Source organism: Oncorhynchus gorbuscha, linkage group LG02 (genome assembly GCF_021184085.1).
Source record: "Oncorhynchus gorbuscha isolate QuinsamMale2020 ecotype Even-year linkage group LG02, OgorEven_v1.0, whole genome shotgun sequence".
Lineage (NCBI taxonomy): Eukaryota > Metazoa > Chordata > Actinopteri > Salmoniformes > Salmonidae > Oncorhynchus > Oncorhynchus gorbuscha.
In genome coordinates, this window is record NC_060174.1 from 51,502,593 (window position 1) to 51,530,231 (window position 27,639).

General features: G+C 42.7%; 1 pseudogene; it reads right to left on the minus strand.

Annotated features, from left to right (window-relative positions):
* Positions 1-692: 692 nt before the first annotated feature.
* Positions 693-27,639, minus strand: part of LOC123990342 — a 60,369-nt pseudogene continuing 33,422 nt past the window's right edge.

Here is a 27,639-nt window from a genome sequence, read left to right on the forward strand (position 1 = left end):
ACCCAGTAGCGTTGCAGTTCTTGACACAAACTGGTGCGCCTGGCACCTACTACCATACCCCGTTCAAAGGCACTTCCATAGTTTGTCTTGCCCATTCACCCTCAATTGTCTCAAGGCTTAAAACTTATTGGCACCTCTCTCCTCCCGTTCATTTCATTTTAGACTGAAATGAATTTAATAAGTGACATCAATAAGGGAGCATACCTTTCAACTGGATTCACCTGGCCAGTCTGTCATGGAAAGAACATGTTCTTAATGTTTTGTATATGTTATCATAGGGTACAATCTAAGACGCATCACACCTGTGATTCATGGGCTGTTAGTAGCTCTACAAAAATGTGCCCTGCGCTGCGGTAAATAACAACAAGGTTAATCACCGCATAATATGAAGTCAATCTCCTCCAGTCTCTCCAAGGCGGATGCCCGTTTCTTCTCTATATCTTTAATCTCTTTTGTGGATTCGCTCTTAGTCCTCAGCTATTTGTCAGCCTGGCTGCCGTCCAGATGCTCTGATTGGCTGTTGCCACCAGCTCGAAAGCTTTTTGCCATGGAGGATTTCCGTGTATTCTTCTTATTCCCGGCACCCTCCCCAACCCTATCGCTGTCGGTGGCTCCACTCCCTTCCTCCTCCTTACCCAGCTTCTTTTCCTCCGCCTTAGCTAGCGTAGCCGCGCCCTCTGCTGACGCTGGGCTCAGCGGCTGCCACGCTGCAGACATGGGGCCGCCGTCTTGCCGCGTGCGATGCCCAGGTGGCGGCGCACGTACTCCTCGTTGGGGCGCCAGGCCCAGCGTTTCCTCCAGGCAGCGCTCCGCTCTCGGCAGGCCTCGCTCCTCAAAGTAGACCACACGCAGGGTTGTGTGTTCCCCCTTGCACGTTGGTGGGTGTCCATACGGAGGATCCTCTGGAAGCAGATCTTGGCACCCTGGATGTCCTTCTTGTGGTTCATCAGGATGCCTATCCCCCATGAGAATCAAACCGTTAACATGCTCTGGGTGGTGGTGCAGCAGCTCGTCTAATACAGGCAGGGCATCCACCTCCTGTCGAGACTGCGAGTGGAGCAGGGCCAGGTTGACGAGGGCGCGATGGGTGGCCTCCCTCATCCAGCGCTCGGCTGTAGCATTCTCATCTGCATCCATGGCAAGCATCCCCAGGTTGAAGTAGCCGTTGGCATCGTCTGGCTCCTGGATGTAGGTCAGGGAACGACGGTTGGCCTCCGGACAGAACCTGGGCTCACCTGGAAAACAAAGACAAAGAAAAATGCACACCCACATGCACACACACACATAATGGTTAGGGCACAATAACAACAGTCATTGTTTATTTAGTTGGAGGTAGGTGTGATTTGTTAAACGTGTTCGGATGGCAACACTATACTGGTTTGTGGGTCAAGGTGGGGCACGCACACTCAGCAAGTCACAGGTGCAGACTGTACAGCAAAAACTGTGTGATAAGATAGGAATGGCATTCAATAAAATGTACACACAATTTATACCGCCCAATGTTTCACCAGACTGTTTTATTACATCTATCAGTGCTTGCAACTAAAGAGTGTGCCAAGAGTGTTCATTTTTTAACATGAACTTATTGTATGTGCCCTGTGCCTGTAAACTATGCTGGGTGTACGTGCAGCCGCACAGTGTACGCGCAGCCGCAACAACCTCGTAGAGTGCCAAGGGACTCTTGCTGGCACCAAGTCAAAAACTCACACCTACAATTGAATCAACAGTTGGGCCACCGTGAACAGAATGAGAGTAATACCAAAAGAGAGAGAGAGCACAAAGAATACAGGGAGTCAGAACAAAAACATTGGTGGTGAGTGACAGCATTATTAGAACACAGTTATTAACAATAACACCTAGAGCCGAAATTAATCTCTCATTTTACAGCTGCAGCGAACCGTGAGTGATCTGGGCAGAGCCAGGGGAGTGCCGAGTCACACACACACACACACCACGCCACACACACACCTAGTGGGTAGGGTTAAGGTGCATTTATAATAATTGTAATAATACTTCTTTTGTCCAATTCCCAAATCTGAAACCCTTGTCGACCCAACCTGCTATCATGGTACATTTGCTCGCACCACGGGGGACCATTAATCACACTGGTATAACTTGTTAGTCTGCAAATGTGAGGAAAATGTCGACGTGTCGCGTGCTGGGACTTTTGTTTAAATTCACCTTCAGGGTTAGGGAGCACTGCCCCGGCCTCTTACAAAGAGGATAAGTTACGCTGAAAATGAGCGTGGGTAAAGAGAGCGGCCCAGGAGGAGGGAAGGGGGTGGAGGAAAAGTCAGCACCAGGAAGAGGAGGAGGAGGAGGCACCAAGGCAGCACCAGGAAGAGGAGGAGGCACCAAGGCAGCACCAGGAAGAGGAGGAGCCACCAAGGCAGCACCAGGAAGAGGAGGAGGCACCAAGGCAGCACCAGGGCTGTGAACTTGGCCTTGAACTCACATGGCTGTTTGGGTAAACAATCTAGTCAACATAGCTACAGACGGCACACCTGAAGGGCTCCAGTTCCAATGAAACCAAGCCTCTTCAGTAGAATAATTAAAGACATTAGGTTTGTTTAAAATAGAGCCCTAGTACTCTAATGCAATGGTAAATCTAACGCTATAGATCCGGGGGTGTCAGAAATATTTTTGATTTTCACAGCCATTATTATGTGCAAAATAGCTGCCGGTGGCATGAAAGGCTTGGGTTTAAATGAATAAATAAGTTGTAGGTGTGACGAGGGCTTGGACACTCACTGGTCCAACAAGGCGTTCCATAGCTTAATACTGCATGTGTTTGTCTCAAGTTCTGTAGGTTATTGAATGTCTTTGCATTCTCATCAACTCCAATGCGGCTGGGGGCACGAAATAATCTCCTCCTAGTCCATTGTGGAATAATACTACAAGTTTATATATTAGCAGAGGCTAGTGCGTGATAGCAACAGTAAAAAAAAATAATAATAATTAAGCAGTTATTGCTCAATATGTTTGGAGTCAACATTGTTGTAATTGGCTTCAACGAGTATAGGCTCCTGTAAACTGTATTGTATGTGTGAGTCGTGTTCTCAATAAGCAAGATATACTGTAGGCCTACTGTTGATATGGCGTTATAGACGGAATAGCCTACGTTTGGAGGACCGTGTCTTTGGTAACAGGACAAGAGGCACTCTTTGGAAATGGGGATGGATACAAGCCTAACGGAGTATGCACTGCAGGTAGGCCTATGTGAATTGTGAATAATGCAAAAGCATGTCGGCAAAAGCCTCACGAGGGGACCATTTGGAAACCTTTTATGCATAGGCTACTCGGCTAATGCATGGCCAGGATAAGAAAGACACCAGATACATTGTTGTGGAAACAAGGGTGGCCTATTAAGGGCTTTTTTAATCAAATAAAAAAGGAGCAGAATTGAAATGTTTCTAAATAGGAGTGTCACGGGATTCTCATCTCTCATGCTATGACGGGCATATAGCCAACATGGAGTTTTTTTAAATGCACAACCAAAATAATACCCCTCCTACCTCAGCGCAAGCGAGCTGATATAAGAAAGGTAAACTACCAATCCTGACACTAGGGTTTGAAAATAGAAGAGAGACTGCTTTATCAGGACGAAATGGCAACCGAGCGTGCGTTTGACAATTGGCTTGACGCCAGCCAAAAATAGAGCCCCTTATCTCTTATCTGGTAATGTTTATTAATGACAAGATGAGTGATTCATTGTTGATTGATAATCTACATTTCAAATGGAACTTCCTGATTTAAATAAAGGTTAACTAAACAAAACAACTGCTACGTGCTTTGGTTGAGCCTGGGTTGTATTCAGTAGGAGCAAAACGGAAGCAGACGGGCCGATACAGGAAGTGTCATTCCTGTATGCTTATTTTCGTTTTCCATTGCAAAACGTTTTGCTACGATGTGCACTAATGAATACAACCCTGAGTTTCTCAGCCTCAGTCACATACCGGATTCCTGCATGAGCAGGGCAGAGTTGAAGAGGGACAGTTTGTGGTATGGGTTGAGCTCCAGGGCGTAGTTGAAGTTCTTCAGGGCATCTGAAGGCTCCTTCATCTCGATGTTGACGATGGCCAGGTTGTACCAGAGGTCAGCGTTGGATCTGACCAGCTCCAGGGCCCGCAGTTAGGCGTCCCGGGCCTGGGTGGCTTGTTCATCTTCAGCAGCAGCTCCCCTCTGGGTTTGTACAGAAAGAAAAGTGAAATCAAGCCAAATCTAAAGCTCACCTTCACAACTGGCTATGAAAAAATTATTATAACTCTCATCTTATCGACATCAATTCTCTATTGTTGTTTGTTAAAGGTCCAATGCAGCCGTTTTGATCTCAATATCAAATAATTTCTGGTTAACAATTGTGATTGTTTCCAAAAAGAAACTCTTAGAAAAGAGCAATTTCTCATGCAATAATTTAGCTAGGACTGTCTGGGAGTGGTCGGAGTGGGGAAGTTGAAAACTAGCTGTTATTGGCTAGGTTTAGAAGAGATGTTTAGAACTCTTTCTTATTGGTCTAACTAATTTCTTACACTAAAATAGAATCATCATAATTTCACAGTAGTATTACAACCTCAGTGTGGAAATATATATAAAACACAGGGGAATCATGTTTTTGACTCCACTGGGCCTTCTCCTTTATGTACATGCTTTGATGAACACACGGTCACTATGATGTAGAGCAAACTGTATAGAGAATTATTTTTTATTTAATTTAACCTGTATTTAACTAGGCAAGTCAGTCAAGAATAAATTCGTCCCAATCACGGCCAGTTGTCATACAGCCTGGATTCAAACCAGCGTGTCTGTAGCGATGCCTCGAGCACGGAGAAGCAGTGTCTTAGACCGCTGCGCCACTCGGGAGCCCAAGCAGTCTGCTTGGTCAGCTGTGTTAGAGCAGAGTAAATAACTGGCTTTTGATGAACACACTGTCACTGTGATATTAGTAGACTGTACAGTTGACAAGTAGTCTGACCAGCCAACTGTGTTACAGAGCCGATTAAATGGCTTTGATGAAGGATGTAAACAAAATACCTTATGTTGGTGTAGAATTAGGGCTGTTGCGGTGAACATATAGATTACCGCCACACCGGCAGTCATGAGTCACAGTAATCTCCTTGTATGCTCTCTGGACATGTGTTGGTAGTACCTAACTGGCTAACGACGTCAGGTCGCTAATGGCCTGACACTCAATGCTCTATTGTACCTCTAACCACTCTGACATCAATTCCAATGCAATCGAAGCTCACATCAAACACTTATCAAAACAGTATTATGCCTTTAAAACCCAGCGTTAGTCAAAAATGTTTGACCTCAATGTGATGATCAATATGAAGAAATAAGTTCAACAACCGGTTGAAACTGAGTGAAAAACTTGGTCATTGTGGATGTTGTTTGAAAGCTAAACAACAAAATGGATAGAGTTTCCTAAGGTGATGATTTATTCAAAGCATTTAAGCCGTTGCATGTAGAACAACCCTATGCATATTAGAGCTTACGTATACACATAGGCCTATATATGAGCCCAAGCCCCCGCCCCCAAAACCTGAATTCAAATAATGATTGTGCCATTATACAATACATAGCCTAATAGCCTACCGCACGGCAGGCTATTACGCATGGCATTAAAAGAAAGAAAGATTTAAGTAATCGCCTTTGAGTGTGGACTGTTATGTATTGTTACTTTCTATCCACGAGTCTGGGAGAGAACATATAGGCTTAGGCAATACAGGGCAGTTTACAGAGTTCGCCTACAATTCTAGTGAAATATTTTCATAATTAATAAGCTGACATTACATTTAGCTACATAATATCTCACCAATGTGCGTTTCCATCTCCTCTCTCTCTCCTTCATCCCTTTCTCAAGCGCGCAGAGATAGGGGCTGTCAACAGTTGAATTAAATACGTTTTGTCGTGAAAACATGATACTATCGATGTTCCCGAAAAGATTTCACCTGGTTTCCCAAATTAAGCACGGGCTAGCTGCAGGAACAGAGTCGAAGAGCCCATAGCATACAGAGTTTGGGCGGAAAATCACCTGTCGCGCAGCGAGTGGCTGCATACTCCTCTAACAGTGGTTGATGGGTGAAGTGGAAGTATTCTTATAAACCCAGACATTTCTATATGCAATCCCAGGTGAAAGCAGAGTTGATGGTTTCCACTAAAAAGTGGAGGATCCCAGCTGCTACTATAGTTATTTCTCAACTGTTCCACTCTAAAATCGGAGTAGCCTCGACGGCATGATTTAAACTGTGGGAAAGCGGTCTCCATTCACTATTTGAGTGCATAGGGATGATTCCCCTGCTCCTTTTCCTACCCGTTTGATAATGGAACATTTTCATTATTTTTTTGGACATTAAAGATTAAATTGGGAATAGTCTGATGGTTGAAAATATGATCACTTGATTAGAGAACAGTGTGTGTGAGGCAAGTCACAGAGCGCAAGCTTTTTTGTTGTTGCTAATTTCCAAATAGTCAATAGGCTTCCGTCGCATCATGCAGCTCATATATGGTTTGATTTCGAAGACATTCTAAGGTTTGTATCATTCACAACAAAATTTGCCAAATAACTATAAATCTAGCGTATAGGACCTTTTTCAAATGATCACTTTTACACTCAACATAGCCACTTCATATTCGCACTAGCTCCGGAATGGGAAAAATATCCGTTCCATTTTATTCAGCTAAGTTCAATAATATATATATATATTTTTACAATAAAATCACATAATATAAAATAATGGCATGGGACTCATAAGCATATATTGTCTGATAAATGAAGTAGTCTTAAGTCTATGGCATGACTCCTATTCGTTTTTTTCTGAAATACATTTTCGTCATATCATGTTTGTTCGGCCCTGCCTAAAATAAATTGATTTATTGTGATGGTGTATATTAAATGGCTTATTATACTTTTATAAATGCAGATGTTCCAAAGGCACGCATCAGCGGCTTGTAAGTGTGGAGGCCTGGAGATGCTAACCATGTTTATGTTCATTAACGGTCAATTACCATGATACCGTCAGTCAATTGCATAACAATAACTGTCTAATAAAATGTCATGACCGCCGAAGTCCAACATAGAATCTAGAATGACTGCTTATGTAATTGATTCGTTTAAGTCTAATTAGTCATTTACAACCTACGTCAGCAGTCAATGGACCCTTCGCCGAGCTGAATTCATGTAATTGACTGCTTACGTATGTTGTAAATTAATTAATTCAACTTCTGATGGAGTGCCTACTGACGTATATGATAACCATTCAAATATCAGTATGCTCAAGGTTGTAATTAAACAGTTATGATGTAGATTGTACATCACCCTAGACTTCTGATGAAGGATGTTAAGAAATAGTCAACAGCCTTGTTCAACATCATTATTCTGATATGGTGTAAACTAACCACCTTGCCAACTGATGTAGGATGTTAGTAAAGGGGCCTTGCCTGCTGATGTAGGCTTGCTTGAAGTCAGGCCTCAGGCTGATGGCCTGTCTGTAGAGTTGGTACGGATCAGGTTTGTCAGGTTAATGTACAACGTTCAGGTGGTTGGGCGCCACACGGGTGGCGTACTTCTTCCCTGGAATGATTTTGAAGGGTAACATAATAAACGAGTCCTTATCTCTAATTTGTTGACGATTGATCAGTAACTGATCCATGATGCTTGTTCCACATGAAAGAGATTAGATCACACTATATTATATGCTTGCAGTTGTTTTGGTTTGTTATTAACTTCGTTCTGACAGGTTAGGGGTACTGGACACTAGTTTGCCAGGTGAACTATTACGAAACAAGTGTTCTTTTCTTCTCAGGAAGGCCAAGTCTGAATATTTTATGTCTGTTACCTCTGATAACCTGAATGACCCTAGAAAGTTTTGGAAGGCTATTAAGTCTATGTCTGGTAACAGTAATGTTAATGAATTAATGTCATGTGTATTGAAGGACTCTGTTGCTATATATGACAACTGAAATGTTGAATTGTTTCAATGAGCACTTTGTATCATCTGGTAGGCTGTTTGATTCAGTGTCCTCTGTCTCTGTATAACCCTGTGTGGATGAACCAGTGAGAGCTGGTCAAACGTTTAGCTTTTTGCCATTCTCAGTGCAGGTGGTACATGAAGCCCTGAAATCCTTAGATCAGAGAGAGCCTGCAGGTCCTGATCTTTTGGATCCCTACTTTTTAAATCTGGCAGCTGATTTCATAGCTGAACCACTTACATCTCTGTTCAATCTAACCCTGGAATGTAATGAAATTCCAAAGATCTGGAAATCAGCATTTGTCCTCCCACTTTTAAAAGGGGGAGATCCAACTATTTTAAATAATTATAGGCCAATCTCAAAGCTGTCACCCCTGATGAAAATACTTGAAACCCTTGTAAGTGAACAGCTAAAAGAGTTTTTATTTACTAACTCTATTTTATCAATGTACCAATCTGGCTTCAGGAAGAAGCATAGCACAATTACAGCAGCCATGAAGGTTTTAAATGATATCACTGAAGCCATTGACAAAAACAGCACGGTGTCTCAATTTTTATTGATTTCTCTAAGGCGTTTGATACAGTTGATCATGCTATACTAAGGCAAATATTGTCGAATGTAGGTCTTTCAGAGCATGCAGTTGCATGGTTTGCTAACTACAATGCCTTGCGAAAGTATTCGGCCCCCTTGAACTTTGCGACGTTTTGCCACATTTCAGGCTTCAAACATAAAGATAAAACTGTAAAACTGTATTTTTTGGTGAAGAATCAACAACAAGTGGGACACAATCATGAAGTGGAACGACATTTATTGGATATTTCAAACTTTTTTAACAAATCAAAAACGGAAAAATTGGGCGTGCAAAATTATTCATATATATTATTACTCATATCTGCAGTAATAGTGTAATGACGTTTCACAATATGTTATCCCACCCAAAAAATATTGGGCACACACAGAAATGCACTTGAATGGTGCAGCCTTCTTATATTGTCAAAAAGCATCTCTTGTTGTCAATTTGACTGGGCCAAGCGTCAAACATATAGAAATAGCCCCCAGTCAATTTGACAACAAATGATGTTCCTTCCCAGGGCCCATGTCCGGCCATGCACGGCCAGTCATTGTAAAACTCATTGCATGCTATTTCTATCTCACTCGAGTTGAGGGGTCCTTGAATAACTTGCCATCACAAAAAGGCGTCCCCGGGCACCGAAAGGTTTGAGAACCCATGACGTAGAGAATGTAGTGAGCTTATGGTACGTTCTTAACTCTGTTATACTCACCCCACAGAGATCCAAGCCGTCAAGCTGAGCACAACTGTGCATCCGGGTCATGGCACTACTGTTACCCGGGTCAGTGTGCTGCTAACAGCTTAGCTTCCTCCACTTTCCCGATTGCCCGATACTGGGCTCGAACCAGTGATCCTCTGCTTCGCAACGCACATGACCTCCCTCCCTCTGATAACGTTGTAACTTGTTGAGCCACCCAAATGGTAACAATTGGATGGCTCCATCCTTGACTTTCCAAGCTAGCTGTGGAGTTCTTAACTGTTACACTAACATCACTTTTCATGAGATTTTGGATCTTAATTTGAGAGATGGCATTGCAGGAAATGCAAACGTGTAGTTTATTCAAGGCTTAAAAAGGTTTATTAAGCTTGTAATTTCCACTTTAAAATGTCAAATTTGATTTGCCCTAACGAAAAATGTCCATTAATTATAATTCACATTTCCTGTTGCTGCAGAATTATTTTCCTGCTGTAGCAAATTGGCTCAAATTAAGATCCTACATCTGTACCGACGTTTCAGACATGGCCTTAAAATTACAAAGCAATCAACAGAAGAGACAACAAGTCACTTTCTTAGAGGCCTAGTAATGACTGAGCTGGAAAACTAGCATATCAATATAATTTCAAAGCCACCGACAGCCTCTGATGTGGGCAATATGCTTCTGTCATGGCCAACATGAGTGGAATTTTTTCACAGTTGGATTTTCTTGGAAGAAAAGATCAAATTTGTATATATATCCCAGTCATACATTTCTATACTCGCCACACATACAGCCAGAGGGAGAGAAGATCTGTTTCTTTTATGTTTTCTAAACCGATTAATCGAATCAGAGTTTACGCAGTTTGTCACACCCTGACCTTAAAGAGCCTTTTTATGTCTCTATTTGGTTTGGTAAAAGTGTGATTTGGGTGGGCATTCTATGTTCTGACTTCTATGTTTTGTGTTTCTATGTTTTGGCTGGGTATGGTTCTCAATCAGGGACAGCTGTCTATCGTTGTCTCTGATTGTGATTCATACTTAGGCAGCCCTTTTCCCTTTTGTTATTGAGGGAGGTTATCTTTGTTTGTGGCACTATAGCCCTTGTAAGCGTCACGGTCGTGTCTTTGTTTCTTGTTTTGTTGGCGTCATTTATATAAATAAAGTAATGCACGCTCACAACGCTGCGCTTTGGTCCACTTCTTCTTCAGACGGTCGTGACACATTCTTTCAAATACATTATGAGAACATGAGACTGAGGCAGGGACTTCCTCCATCGACAGGCTCACAGAATCGTATAAAACACGTACTAATGCACCATGTTGTCCGTTTCATGCCATGGGGTTGTCAGTCGTTGGATTCCTGGACAGAAGCGGGAAATCTGGATATAGAGTTAACTCGTTTGGGGAAAACCAAATGAAGAGGCATGATCAAAATAAGTGTAGTGTATCAAAAGCAATTATCATTGGGCCCCACGCGGAAATCCTGTTCAGTCCCTTCAGCATCGGTCGTCGATACATGATGGCCATAGCCGCTTGCATGCTTCAGCTGAAAAATCTCTTTAAAGCTCAGACAAGGCCTCGCCTGTTCCGTTTCGTGAGGATAAAATTGAAGAAATCAGCCCCGCTGCTTATTCACAAAATCGTCATTTGATTCGAAGCTGACCCCTCGCATGGGAAATACAGTCAGGCCCTTCAAATTATTATTAATCAAATAGGCCATAGTCCAGAAGTTGTTTTTCTTCTGAAAGTTTGGGGTGGATAAATTGAGGGAACTGTCACTCATAAATGACAAAGAAACACCACATCAACGCTTACCTACAATAATGACCAAAGGGCTTTCACATGCCAGTCATGTTTGTAGGGATGCTATTTCATTAGGTCTTTTACAAGGAGATCGGATCACAGAACTCGGTTTTTATTTTATGAACAATAGAATAGTGAGAACTGGGCAGTTACAGAGAGAGACCGACAGTAGAGATGTAATCTAGAGTCTGCAGCGCAACCACTAGGCCAGGCTGAGGCACTGCCATTTCCTTGATTCCTGAGATAAACCAACTTTGAGGGATTGGGGTAGGAAATTAGGCCGGCCTCCCGTTGACCTCTAAAAATGTAACCTCATCAGAGCTGAGGCGACGGAGCTGCATTTCTAAGCATTAGACAGCTGAGCATCAGCTCAGACTATTAAATGATCAATTAATGCCAAAGGTTTTTACAAAGACAAGTCTTCAGGAGACCTTTAACATTTAAATGATGATCAATGATCTGTCAAGCGTGAAGAAGTGCCCCTTTAAGTTGATTATGGTAATTGAAGCTGCACTTCATTTTGTAGAATATTGGCCTGTTGGAATCTACAACTCCCTACTTACATTGCACAGTTCGGGCATGATCTGATTTATCTCTAGAGAAACTTCGCATCGAGCCCACAAAAAGTGAAAAATAACCGACATTTTGGTTTGGGTAGGAAGTCAGATAAGAGGCATGGCCTTTATTGACCTCCATCATCATAACAGACTAGAGGTGAATGAGTTGCACTGATTAGCATTAGACAGCTAAACATGATTTGATGACTAAACATTTAAATTAATGTCAAAGAATGGCGCTGGAATGTATAACATCCATTTTACGGAATCCTGGCCCATTCTGCTATTTTGTGGGGGGGGGGGGGGGGGGGTTGTCGCTAATCTTAACTTCTTTTGTACATAATGTTTCCCCACCATCATTTCCTATGACCGAAAAGAGCTTCTGGACATCAGAACAGTGATGACTAACCTTAATTTGGTTGAAAATTTCTACTTCAATGAGTCAGCCGCACAGGACATACTGCTCACCCCGGACCAGGCACTAATCCCCCGGCACTCAGAAGAGAAAGATGGCGATAGAGGCCAATGTGCGAGTACCCTGATAAAACTACAGCGGAGAGTAAATAATCCGCCTCTACCCTCTGTTCTATTGGGAATGCACATTCACTTGAGAATAGTGCTGAGAGATTAACCAAAATGTTGGTTAGTTATGCCAAAAAGGGTGGTGTGTGTCCTTGTTAACAACAGCTGGTGCTTGACCTCTAATATTAAGGAAGTGTCAAGGTTCTGCTCGCCTGATGATAAACTGTAGATCAGGGGTACTCAACTCTTACCCTACGAGGTCCGGAGCCTGTATGTTTTCTGTTCTACCTGATAATTAATTCCACACACCTCGTGACACAGGTCGAAATCAGTCCCCGATTAGAGGTGAACAATGACAAAAAGTTAGTGGATCTGGCTTCGAGGTCCAGAGTTGAGTTTGAGGGCTGTAGACCACACTATTTACCAAAATAGTTTATCTATATTTACCACTACAAACCTATGCTGGCACTAAGACCACATTCAACAAGCTGTGTAAGGCCATAAGCAAACAAAAGGCTCACCCAGAGGCAAAAGAAATCTGTCTTACCTCATTTCTACCAGCATGTCACCTGTGCAACGAGAGAGAAAAAAACTATACACCACCTTTACTCCACACACAAAGACGTATAAAAAGCTCTCCCTCCCCCTCCATTTGGAAAATCTGACCATAACACTATCCTCCTGATTCCTACTTACAAGAAGAAAATAAATCTAACAGGAAGTACCTGTGACGCGTTCAATACTGAAATGTTCTGATAAAGCAGATGCTAAGCTACATGAATGCTTCACTAGCACAGACTGGGATATGTTCTGGGATTCATCAGATGGAATTGAGGAGTTCACCACATCAGTCACTGGCTTCATGAATAAGTGCATACAATGACAATGCCACCACAGTGACTGTACGTACATATCCTAACTAGAAGCCATGGATTACAAGCAACATACGCACTTGAGCTCAAGGCTAGAGCTGCTGCTTTCATGGAGCTGGGCACTAACCCGGACACTGATGAGAAATCGCTCTATGCTCTCCGACAAACCATCAAACAGGCAAAACGTCAATACAGGACTAAGTAGGAATCCTACTATTCCATGTAGCACTCACATCTGTAACCATGAAATACTTTGAACGGCTGGTCATGGCTCACTCACATCAACACCATCATCCCAGACCCCGCTCCAACAGATCCACAGATGACGCAGTCTCTATTGCAATCCACACTGCCCTTTCCCACTTCAACAAATCTAACATCGATGTGAGAATATTGTTCATTGACCACAGCTCAGCATTCAACACCATAGTGCCCTACAAGCTCATCACTAAGCTAAAGACCCTGGGACTGAACACTGCAACACTATTATCTGTCACTTTATTCATAGTTATATGTTCATATCTACCCAATTACCTCGTACCCCTGCACATCGACTCGGTATTGGTATCCCTTGTATATTGTGTATCTTATTACGTGTTTTACTTTTCTATTATTTCTCTATTTACTTTCTCTCTGCATTGTTGAGAAAGTCCTGTGAGTAACCCATTCACTGTTAGTTCACACCTGTTGTTTACGAAGCATGTGACCATTTGTTTTTTTTTTTGAGTTGATTTCAAAAAGGTGCTCCTTTAAGGTTGTCCTGTTGATCAATGATCTGTCATGTGTAGAGATTAAACCAGGTGCCAGGACATCATTGTACAAAATACCTTGTTCAAACTTGACTGCCTGGATAAATAAAAGGTAAACAAAAAAAAAAATAAAGTGTGAATGCAGCTGACAACAAATAGAAAACACAACACAGAGGGATTTTGTCTAAAAGCCTGGCACAATGAACAATGAGACACTATTCTTCCCACTCGCTGCTGTTACCTCCCAGCTACCGATTCCTCTCGTTGTCATGTCCCTCAAAGGATGATGAAGGAGAAACGTTCTGAAAAACAAACAACTGATGTTTCCCCTCTTAAATACACATGGGGGCTGAGGCGTTGTTGGCCTTGTGACATACAGTACCTGTGGCATGAGGGATTTGGCAACCAGGTAGGCTTCCTCAGCTTCCTTGAACTTGTTCAGGTTTTTGTAGGTCCTCCCCACATTCATATGGGCTCCGATGTCATCTGCAGGGACATGCCACATGAGAATGCACATGGGTTTAGGTATGACAACTTGGCAGGGATATCAAGACTGAATCGGGTTTAGGGATTAGTAGTACTGTACATGCCCATGCAGTCAGGTCAGGTGGTGGTTTGGCTGAACAGTATATCTGAACTGAGCTAATCTGAGGGAGTTTAGAGGAACATTGTATGTGTGCCAATTGCCACCCTATTTCCAATATAGGGCACTACTTTTGGGACGCATCATTTCAATAGGACCACACAATACACAGCACAGCTCTACAATTGTGTAGTGATGGAGAAACAAATGTTTACAGTTAAGTATCACAACATTATTCTTAGACAATATCATTTCGATATTTGACTCCACACACACACACACACACACACACACACACACACACACACACACACACACACACACACACACACACACACACACACACACACACACACACACACACACACACACACACACACACACTTGAAGTCAGAAGTTTACATACATCTTAGCCAAATACATTTCAACTCTGTACCCCACACAGGTCCCTCAGTCAAGCAGTGAATTTCAAAAACAGATTCAACCACAAAGACCAGGGTGGTTTTCCAATGAGTCAAAGGGAACCTATAGGTGGATGTATCCATAAATTAGATATCCCTTTGAGCATGGTGAAGTTATTAAATACACTTTGGATGGTGTACTGTATCAATACACCCAATCACTACAAAGACACAGGCATCTTTCCTAACTCAGTTGCCGGAGAGGAAGGAAACCACTCAGCGATTTCACCATGAAGCCAATGGTGACTGTAAAACAGTTAAGAGTTTAATGACTGTAATATGAGAAAACAGGATGGATCAACAACATTGTAGTTACTCCACGATACTAACGTAATTGACAGTGAAAAGAAGCAAGCTTGTACAGAATTAAAAAAAACATGCATCCTGTTTGCAACAAGGCACTAGAGTAAAACTGCAAAAATGTGGCAAACAAATTAACTATATATCCTGAATACAAAGTGTTATGTTCGTGGCAAATCCAACACAACACGTTATTGAGTACTACTTATATTTTCAAGCACGGTGGTGGCTGCATCATGTTATGGGTATGCTTGTCATCGGCAAGGACTAAGGAGTTTTTTGGTGGATAAAAATAAACGGAATAAATAAAATTGATGACCTACGCGGAAGATTAAACTACCAACGGAACATTCAAAACTGTAATATTTTATGCTTCACGGAGTCGTGAATGAACAACGACATTATCAACATATGGCTGGTTATACACTGTATCGACAGAACAGTGGCGTCTGATAAGACGAGGGGCGGCGGACTACGTATTTTTGTAAATAACAGCTGGTGCTCGATATCTAAAGAAGTCTTGAGGTTTTGCTCGCCTGAGGTAATCATGATAAGCTGTGGACCACACTATCTACCGAGAGAGTTTATCTGTATTTGTCGTAGCTGCCGACATACCACCACAGACTGATACTGGCACTAAGACCGCAATGAATGAGCTGTATTTCGGCATAAGCAAACAGGAAAACGCTCACCCAGAGGGGGCGCTCCTAGTAACCGGGGACTTTAATGCAGGGAAACATAAATCGGTCTTATCACATTTCTATCAGCATGTTAAATGTGCAACCAGACGGAAAATAACTCTGGACCACTTTTACTCCACACACAGAGATGCATACAAAGCTCTCCCTCGCCCCCCATTTGGCAAATCTGACCATAATTCTATCCTCCTGATTCCTGCTTACAAGCACAAATCAAAGCAGGAAACACCAGTGATTTAATCAATAGAAAAGTGGTCAGATGAAGCAGATGGTAAGCTACAGGACTGTTTTGCAAGCACAGACTGGAATATGTTCCGGGATTCCTCCGATGGCATTGAGGAGTACACCACGTCAGTCACTGGCTTCATCAATAAGTGCATCAATGACATCGTCCCCACAGTGACCGTAATTACATACCCAAACCAGAAGCAATGGATTACAGGCAACATCCGCATTGAGCTAAAGGCTAGAGCGGGAGAAGAAGCGGGACTCTAACCCGGATGCTTAGAAAAAAATCCCGCTATGCCCTCTGACGAACCATCAAACAGGCAAAGCATCAATACAGGACTAAGATCAAATCATACTACACCGGCTCTGACGCTCGTCGGATTTCGAAAGGCTTGCAAACCATTAGAGGGAAACACAGCCGAGAGCTGCCCAGTGACACGAGCCTACCAGACGAGCTAAACAACTTCTATGCTCGCTTTGAGGAAAATAACACTGAAACATGCATAAAACCTTTAAACAGGTCAACATTCACAAGGCCGCAGGGCCAGGCGGATTACCATGATGTGTACTGCGAGCATGCGCTGACCAACTGACAAGTGTCCACAAAGACATTTTCAACCTCTCCCTGTCCGACTCTGTAATACCAACATGTTTAAACCACCAAAGTCCCTGTGCCCAAGAACGCTAAGGTAACCTGCCTAATTGACTACCGACCCATAGCACTCACGACTGTAGCCATGAAGTGCTTTGAAAGGCTGGTAATGGCTCACATCAACCCCATTATACCAGAAACCCTAGACCCACTGCAATTTGCATACCACCTTAATAGATCCACAGATGATGCAATCTCTATTGCACTCCACACTACCCTTTCCCACCTTGACAAAAGGAACACTTATGTGAGAATGCTATTCATTGGCTACAGCTCCGTGTTCATCACCATAGTGCCCTCAAAGCTCATCAATAAGCTAAGGACCCTGGGACTAAACACCTCCCTCTGCAATTGGATCCTGGACTTCCTGACAGGCTGCCCCCAGGTGGTATGGGTAGGTAACATCCGCCACACTGATCCTCAACACAGGGGCCCCTCAGGGGTGCATGTTCAGTGGAGCAGGTTGAGAGCTTCATGTTCCTTGGTGTCCACATCACCAACAATCGAACATGGGCGAAGCATGTATACACAACTCTCTGTTATCATATACAGTTTGCATCGTCACATTAATAACTCAACCTACAGGTACATATTACCTCAATTAACCGGTGCCTCCGCACATTGACTCTGTACCGGTACCCCACTGTATATAGTCTCACTATTGTTAATTTACTGCTGCTCTTTAATTACTTGTTACTTTTATTTCATATTCTTACTCATATTTTTAACTGCATTGTTGACTAGGGGCTTGTAAGTAAGTATTTCACTGTAAGGTCTACCTGTTGTATTCGGCACATGTGACTAATACAATTTGATTTGATTCATGCTTGAAAACCCACAAACGTTGGAGTTAAAGCAGTTCTGCATGGAAGAGTGGGCCAAAATTTCTCCACAGTGACATGAGAGACTGATCAACAACTACAGTAAGTGTTTGGTTGGAGTCATTGCTGCTAAGGGTGACACAACCATCTGAGTGTAGGGTGGCAATTACTTTTTTTACAAAGGGGCATTGGGTGTTGCATAACTTTGTTTATTAAATAAGTATGCAATTGATGTGTTATTTGTTCACTCAGGTTCCCTTTATCTAATATTAGGTTTTGGTTGAAAATCTAATAACATTCAGTAGAAAAAAATATGCAAAAGTAGAAATAATTAGAAAGGTGTGACGACCGTCATTCGAATGAGACCAAGATGCAGAGAGGTGGGTTACTCATATTCTTTAATGATAACCAGGAAAAACAAGAAAGGGAAAACCTTGTAGGGCTCAACAGCAACAATACAAGAACAAGATCCCACAACATAGGTGGTAAAAAATGGCTACCTAAGTATTATTCCCAATCAGAGACAACAATAGACAGCTGCCTCTGATTGGGAACCACACTCGGCCAAACACAAAGAAATACAACACAGAGAATGCCCACCCAAACCAAATAGAGACATAAAAAGGCTCTCTAATGTCAGGGCATGACAGTACACCCCCTTCCCAAAGGGGAGGGTCCGGGTGGGCATCTATCCTCGGTGGCGGCTCTGGTGCGGGACACGGATCCCGCTCCACCTCTGGCTCCCCCCACTTTGGTGGCGCCTCTGGTGCAGGGAGGGACCCTGGAGGCCCCGTGCCGTGGACCGTCGCTGGAGGCCCCGTGCCGTGGACCGTCGCTGGAGGCTCTGTTCTTGGAGCTGGCACAGGATATACTGGGCCGTGGAGACGCACTGGAGGTTTGGAGCGCAGAGCTGGCACAACCCGTCCTGGCTGGATGCTCACCCTAGCCCGGCAACTGCGGGGCGTTGGCACAGGACACACTGGGCTGTGGAGACGCACCGGAGACACAGTGAGCAGAGCCGGCGCAGGATATCCTGGACCGAAGAGACGCACTGGAGGCCAGGAGCGCTGAGCCGGCACAATCCGTCCTGGCTGAATGCCCACTCTAGCTTGACAAATGTGAGGAGCTGGAATGTAGCGCACCGGGCTGTGCATGTGCACCGGAGACACACTGCGCAAAGTCCCATAACATGGGGCCTGACTAGTCACACTCTCCTCACGGTAAGCACGAGGAGTTGGCTCAGGTCTATAACCTGACTCCGCCAATCTCCCCATGTGCTCCCCCTAAAACATTTTTATAATTATAAAAAGAATCCCTATTACTAGGCTATTCAAAATCAAATAGAAATTCACGATAGTAGTCCAACTCTGTAAGCTGGCCTGCACAATCAATGAACCAACAGCATTGCCTAGGACTATACATTTACATTACGTTCTCTCCCAGACTCATGAATATAAAGAAAGAAAGAAATTACAACTGAATGTGTTTAGCTTTAAAAAAATGGTTAAACATTTTTTTTTTGGGGGGGTAACAACAGACGATAAGAACAATCGGAGAGTTTATTTTAAATGAGGCCAAGGATGAGGAGATCAGGATGGCATGCTTTCAGGGCACAGGTGAAGTGTGTATTCAGATTCCCAGTCCCAGTTTCTGTTGAAGGTCTTGACTGTGTGTGTGGTGAGGAGCACTCCGATCATCAGCCAGGAAATTTTCTTCAAGTGTCTGGTCAATAAAGGGAAAAAGTAAAAAGACACATTTTGATTCTGTAAACCGAGATTTATGGATATAAATGGCATATTATTGGAAAAAAATTAAATGTACTGTGTAACATGTAATATTACTGTCATCTGATGAAGATTTTCAAAAGGTTAGTGAATTATTTATTTTTTAATCCTACTTTTAAATTTTATTTTTTTCTGGGACAAAATGGCCGCAGCTTGCCTTTTGTTTCGGTGGTGATCTAATATAAATATGTGCTATGTTTGCGCCGTAAAACATTTTAGAAATCTGACTTGCTGGGTAGATAAACAAGGTGTTTATCTTTCATTTGAGCCATTGGACTTGTTAATGTGTGGAGGTTAAATATTTTTAGGAATATTTTTGCGTTCCATGCGCCACCTTCCAGCTGAACGTGGGGGGGGGAGTTCCCAGATTGGAACCCTAGTCCCCTTCTGGTTAAAAGACTGTAAATCACCCAAATAATACCCTCCAAATTGATAATGCTGTCTAGTTCGTACAATTTTGTTTGAAATTGTGGCTGAAGAGAGACACTGAGGGCTCGTTTCCTGGACACAGATTAAAGGTCAGTTTTTCTTGTTTTGTATCATATTATACAACAGCTGACGAAACTAACACTGTAAAAGTGTGACAAAATTTGACAGGGGCCGTGTGAGTTTTGAAATCTGCCGAGCAGAAATTTCAATAAATTCAATTAATTTGTTACAAAACGCAGCAAGATGAATTCGTATGAATTGGATTTAATTCGGTATGAAAAACGCAAAATTCTGCATTATCGCGGCCACCCTTTGATCAGTGTTATATCCTGATAGTTGCTGGAATCTACAAAGGACCTTATAATTAGCCTGTTTGCATGGGCGGGAGTTTCGGCTTGCCTGGTGACATCACCAGGCGGAAAATGAGTTAATACGCTGAATATACCTTCTTTAACGTGTCTCCTTCCCTTCATCTACACTGATTAAAGTGGATTTTACAAGTAACATCAATTAGGTATCATAGCTTTCACCTGGTCAGTCTATGTCATGGAAAGAGCAGGTGTTCTTAATGTTTTGTGTACTCAGAGTAGACGAATAACAAAGGTTCCAAACCTTTCTGCCAATAGCATCCCATTCAGACCACTCCCAGACAGTTGCAGCTAAATTCTTGGCAGAGAATTTTTTTCCACAACTATTACAGTAACTTCATTGTTACCCAGAAATGATTTGATATTGATATACAGCACAAACAACTGCATTGGGTCTTTAAGCCTCGTCTTGGATAATTGAAAGTGCTTCTTAGTCCAAGACTAAGTTTATTATCAGTTTCCGGTATACCGCCCCAGAGAGTGGTCCATTGTTAAAGTGCTTATTTTATGCTTTGGATATGTTTAATACCCCATTACACCCCTATGGGCGTTTGTGTTGGAAGGGTACTACTCACTCCAAATGGTCCCAGATGCATTTGTGTTGTCTTTACAACAATGACCAAAGACAACACAAACAGATCTGGGACCAAGCTAACTACTGTACTACCCACCCTTTGGGGGGGGGGGGGGGACACAATCCTGAAGCCGTGTGCCACGAGAACACAGAGTCTCATACTGGGGACATAGAGCACCTTTTCTGCTACCACGAAGCTCACGGGGAAGAAGAGGTTAGAGGCTGAATGAAGGGGAGCAAGATCAAAGAGAGGGCCTGGAGAAAAAGGGGAAGGAAGGAGGGGGGGAAGTAGGGAACAAAATACAAATAAGAACACAATGAAAGGCATGATGAACATAAGCCTCCTTGAGTACACTTATCCTGCGAATTACTGAAATGCTCATTTTGAACGGAAGAGTGCATTGGGCACAGAGGCATGGGTTCACATGCGCAGTGAACAAAACATTAGGAACACCTTCCTAATATTGAGTTGCACCCCCCTTTGACCTGAGAACAATTCATAGGGGCATGGACTCTACAAGGTGTCAAAAGTGTTCCACAGGGATGCTGGACCATGTTGACTCCAATGTTTCCCACACTTGTGCCAAGATTGCTGGATGTCCTTTGTTTGGTGGACCATACTTGATACACACGGGAAACTGTTGAGTGTGAAAACCCCAGCAGCGTTGCAGTTGTTGACACACTCAGACAGGTGCGTCTGACACCTACTACCATAGCCCGTTCAAAAGGCACTTAAATATTTTATCTTGCCCATTCATCCTCTGAATGACACACATACGCAATCCATGTTACAATTGTCTCAGGGCTTAAAAATAACAATGTAACCTGCCTCCATCTACACGGATTGAAGTGGATTTAACAGGTGGCATAGCATAAGGGATCATAGCTTTCACCTGGTAAGTCTGTTATGGAAAGAGTTTTGAACACTCATTGATTTAGCTGTTGGGACTCATACTCAGTACACACACTATCAGTTGAACACTTTACATTACATGTTAGCATACATACATACATGCATACATACAAGGCAAGCTAGAGTTTTCCCAACTATATGTTATAGTTCGTTATAAGTGACCATTTCAGGTTGATCGGAGGACACCAACACAAGCATGTTAGAAGAGTTACTTATCAGTTCACACACCATATCAGCAGAGCACTCTCCCTTGCATTACCAGTCAGCATATCTACATGATAGATTAAAGAGATCCCTTTTGTATACTTTTTAGACAGCAGTTCTGAAAGTAGCGCTCCCGAGCCAAAAGTGGTCCCTGAAGATTGAGCACCATGTTACATATGTGCAGATACAGTCTGTGCCCCACGGCATTGCTCTCTCCCGCTCTGCTGTGTGTGCCCCTTTGCTAGACGTCACTCAAATGGCGAGGGGCTGAAGCTCACTGGTACAACTCGAATTGATATGGGGCCGGCACGCACGGGGGACAATGAAGGAGAAATGGCGCAGCACAGCTTCCAGAAAAACAGTCGCCTTCAAACTAGGGATTTTGTGGCTAATTGAGGTAAGACTTATTCTGCTTATCGATGCATGTATGAACTTCATTGACACATCCAGCCCAAAGCGGAAGGATTAACAGATCATTAGTAGTCACCAAAGTTCCCGGAGTACGTCTTTAAGCAAGGTCAAATTTGCCTGGCATGCATGTCACTCTCACTTCCTTATCTTTTATTTGTTATGAATACAGAATCATTTTCATTGGAAACCTAGGAGATGTTTTAACGCTTTGTGCTGCTTGTGAACTAGGGGGAAAACAATGGGCACAGAGAAACACTTGGCAGGGAATGCAATGCATATTATGTTACTTTAATTGCCTCACGCCCTCAAGAAAGGAAGAAGAGTGGTCCTCTGTAGTGCATGGTGCTTGCAACGCCAGGATAGTGGGTTCAGTTCCCAGGACCACCCATATGTAAAATATATACACGCATGAACGTAAGTCGCTTTGGATAAAAGCATCTGCTAAATGGCATATATAAGAAATGCAAATCAGACATAACATAATGAGTTGTTAGCCGTAGCATTTACTACAAAATGCCTAAGCCTAGAGGTACTAGCCTAGAGGAATAGGTGTGCAGTATGCAATTCAATGACTGACTGCCAAGATCGACGTTTTAATGTCACTTGCATAAGTACAGTGAAATGCCTTTCTTGCAAGCTCTTAACCCAACAATGCAGTAATCCAATGACTGAATGTCATATTGAGTTCAGCAGTTTAAAAGTGAGATTGTGTGACTGTGAAATTCAGCAGTGCGTTATGTTAAATGGTTAGCTAACCACAAAATAACCAGGGGTGTCAAACATAACGTCCACAGGCAGTTTGCCTGCCTGCTTTCTGATTTAACGTGGCCCCCATTTGAACTCTCAATAACTAGCTTGACAGAGTATTTTAAAATCATATTTCAGAAGTACAAAAAGGCAACAAAATGTGGTTTACAATGAAGCAATAGCTTCAGTGGACTCTGAACTTGTCTTGTAGCTATGAGTTATGAATTTGGAGAGGATTAAGGATATATCAGGATAACCTTGTATTGTAAAATGTAAAAGATCAAATGTTATGTTGTGGTACCATTTCAGGCACAGGCTAATGAGGCTGTGTCCTTCATTTACTGTTAACATGTAAGCTTTAGGCTACGCCTTCTCTATAGTTAGGGCTGGGCGACATAGCGCCAATATATAATATCATTTTTTTTTCTCATTTTGACCGTATGACTGAATTTTCTATTTGGGAATAATAAGTTCTTAATATGATTTATGAGTAGTGCATGACCCTAAGATGGCAGCAAATTCATTCTAAGTGGCCTTTCTCCATTCTGATTTGTTTTGAACTAGGTCAAACTAGGTCAACGCTGACAGTGAACTACTGCAAGGCTACACTTTTAGGGTACACAGTCTTATGAAGTCAGGATCGCTCTGGTGTACACCTTATGTCACCAACCACGTGGTTAGATTCAGCTCTGTGTTGTGACACTAGTTAAATCATAAGTCTTTATTGTGTCTGTCTACCAAAACATTCAACTGCCATACATCACTCTACCATCAAAACCCCGTTGACCTAATGGAGAGAAAATACCTAAACACTTTTGTAATTTCAATTAAAAACCTTAAACCCACCGGTTTAGCAGTACTTTCAGACCAAAACTTCACGACGGTCAAAATTACCATATGCATATTTAACAGTAGAAGAGTCGGGCCTTGATGAGTACCAATAGCCACCAGTCAAATAAATCGATTTAACTAGAAAAGCAAGGCCTCATTTCCAATGTCATTTAGGTGTGTTTATGAAGTTGTTAGGTAACATTACCAAATGTAAGTAATTGAAAGAACATAACATTTTCATTAGTTTGTTACTGTAGGCTATATGTAAAAACGAAAAAACAACAACTATGAAACAAAAAGCATGTGTATTGAAACACAGTAAAAGCTTATGTTTATAATGACAAAACAAATGGAAATACCCAAACCGCAAGACACGCGGTCAATGAAGAAAATATCAGTAGCCTAAATATCCGTATAGCGTGCTTGTGAACGGTGAAAATCAGCACAAAAGCAATAATGGCATTTTAATGAATATAAGTGTTGATATGACAGCGGTCAAAAATAGTCATATTTTCAGTTATTTGTGGCCTCGCTCCTGCTTACAGTATTGTGTGCGTCTTCATGCAATAGTTGGATCTCATTTGGTTGTTATCCTTTAACTCACTTGAATGCAACGCTTCCCACAAAAGTCACTTGCAGCCGGATTGGGTGTCCGGTTCTGTTCGAAGTGCATCTGCCAACCTTGCAGCTTCTCCTCCACGAAACCAGTGCACAATTTTGCACGCAAGGAATCTTTACTTGGACCTCGTGTCTCTCACGCAGCCTGTGTGCCAGACTCATGATGAAGTCTCTTCTGGTCTCATGGGTGTTGTTTATGCACTGCTTGAACACACGTGTGCGTTGATAGCAGCCAAGTCGAGCATGTTTGTTGTAAAACACAGCAACAGGCCAGCAGCAAGTTCCTCCTCTCAGTCTTGGTCCCATTGTAAATTATGCACGCTCACTGTGTAGCTTACTCCAAGTCGGCCTAGAGTAGACTAATGAAACGGCTTGGATTTGGTGGACTGGTTTTGGGTACAACGTTTTGAGATTATAATTAGAATAGATTAATACAATAGCCCTGAATACAATGGCCGCCCTGTTCTTCATTCACAATTGATGATTACATAATTATGCATCGTCCATTTCCCCTCATCGTTCATTTCAACTATCGGAGAAGGAGCGGAGCAGGCTGGGGAAGATCATTCTGAAAAGTGACATGCCCTCCTTAAACTGGTTATAACTCCAGTTCTGTTTGCGATATTAAGATTCTAACAATGACAATGTGTTGTATAGGAAAAGCGAAGGACAAGGGGGACATTACTTTGCCATTGTTAGAGTAATTAAACATTTAAATTTGTTTTGAGACATGTTACACTCCGCCATTCTAGTGTTAATATACACAATCACAAATAAACCTGTTCATATTTTGTTTAGGAGGGTCATAAAAAAACAAACAATGCAATTTATTTAAAGCGAACAGATTTTGAGTTGTATTTATCTGAGCTTCGTAGCTGCGCCATGCCAATGAAATCAACTTGTTCGTTTAGCAGACATCAGTCCTACCACAGTCAACACACATTTTACAGTAAGAATATAATGGAATATCCCAAATGGCCATTGATTAGTCACCAGACGCCTACTCCCTTGAGGAATACATGGAGCCACGGTTATTCTAAGAAAAAGCAATATTTTGAAACCGAGACCATCTGCACAATTTGTACAGGTTTTTTTGTGTGCCAAAAATAGATTAGTTAGTTAGATTAATTAGTTCAAAACTTTGGAATCTGCTCTTTCTGATAGGGTTTCGCAAACAAAACATCTGGAATGCACAGGCCATCAGTCTCGTCATTTTCTATTTGACAATTGATAATATCAAATCAAATTTTATTTGTCACATACACATGGTTAGCAGATGTTACTGCGAGTGTAGCGAAATACTTGTGCTTCTAGTTCAGACAATGCAGTAATAACCAACGAGTAATCTAACAATTCCACAACTACTACCTTATACACACACAAGTGTAAAGGGATAAATAATATGTACATAAAGATATATGAATGAGTGATGGTACAGAACGGCATAGGCAAGATGCAGTAGATGGTATCGAGTACAGTATATAAACAAAGTGGCATAGTTTAAAGTGGCTAGTGATACATGTATTACATAAGATGGCAAGATGCAGTAGATGACAGAGTACAGTATATAAATATGAGATGAGTAATGTAGGGTATGTAAACATAATATTAAGTGGCATTGTTTAAAGTGGCTATTGATACATTTTTACATCAATTTCCATTATTAAAGTGGCTGGAGTTGAGTCAGTATGTTGGCAGCTGCCACTCAATGTTAGTGGTGGCTGTTTAACAGTCTGATGGCCTTGAGATAGAAGCTGTTTTTCAGTCTCTCGATCCCTGCTTTCATGCACCTGTACTGACCTCGCCTTCTGGATGATAGCGGGGTGAACAGGCAGCGGCTCGGGTGGTTGTTGTCCTTGATGATCTTTATGGCCTTCCTGTGACATGGGGTGGTGTAGGTGTCCTGGAGGGCAGGTAGTTTGCCCCCGGTGATGCGTTGTGCAGACCTCACTACCCTCTGGAGAGCCTTACTGTTGTTGGCGGAGCAGTTGACATGCCAGGCGGTGATACAGCCCGACGGGATGCTCTCGATTGTGCATCTGTAGAAGTTTGAGTGCTTTTGGTGACAAACCAAATTTCTTCAGCCTCCTGAGGTTGAAGAGGCGCTGCTGCACCTTCTTCACCACGCTTTCTGTGTGGGTGGACCAATTCAGTTTGTCCGTGATGTGCACGCCGGGGAACTTAAAACTTTCCACCTTCTCCACCACGATGTGGATAGGGGGGTGCTCCCTCTGCTGTTTTCTGAAGTCCACAATCATCTCCTTTGTTTTGTTGACGTTGAGTGCGTGGTTATTTTCCTGACACCACACTCCGAGGGCCCTCACCTCCTCCCTGTAGGCCGTCTCGTCGTCATTGGTAATCAAGCCTACCACTGTTGTGTCGTCCGCAAACTTGATGATTGAGTTGGAGGCGTGCATGGCCACGCAGTCGTGGGTGAACAGGGAGTACAGGAGAGGGCTCAGAACGCACCCTTGTGGGGCCCCAGTGTTGGGGATCAGCAGGGTGGAGATGTTGTTACCCACCCTCACCACCTGGGGGCGGCCCATCAGGAAGTCCAGTACCCAGTTGCACAGGGCGGGGTCGAGACCCAGGGTCTTGAGCTTGATGACGAGTTTGGAGGGTACTATGGTGTTAAATGCTGAGCTGTGGTCGATGAACAGCATTCTCACATAGGTATTCCTCTTGTCCAGATGGGTTGGGGCAGTGTGGTTGTGATTGCGTCGTCTGTGGACCTATTGGGGCGGTAAGCAAATTGGAGTGGGTCTAGGGTGTCAGGTAGGGTGGAGGTGATATATGACCAGTATCTCAAAGCACTTCTTGATGACGGAAGTGAGTGCTACGGGGCGGTAGTCATTTAGCTCAGTTACCTTAGCTTTCTTGGGAACAGGAACAATGTTGGCCCTCTTGAAGCATGTGGGAACAGCAGACTGGGATAAGGATTGTCACCCATCAGACCATTATCAATTTAATCTAGTCTTTAAGCCATATCAATAATAATAATATTGTAATGTGAAATTAGTTTTAATATAGTTTAGGATTTGTTTGGACGGGCCAGCTTGGTAGGCAACTGTTGTCTTAGTCAGAAAATACACTATCACCTTATTTTAGTATTACAGTCTATGTGCTTCTGGATCAATCAACACATTTTGTGACTGATTACGATTTGCATTTTGAGTGCTGAGGTTTCTTATTACCTATTTTACCATAATAAATGCATTAATTTAGTATTTATTATGGAATATTTATACAATTTCAAATATCAACGGTCAGAATGAC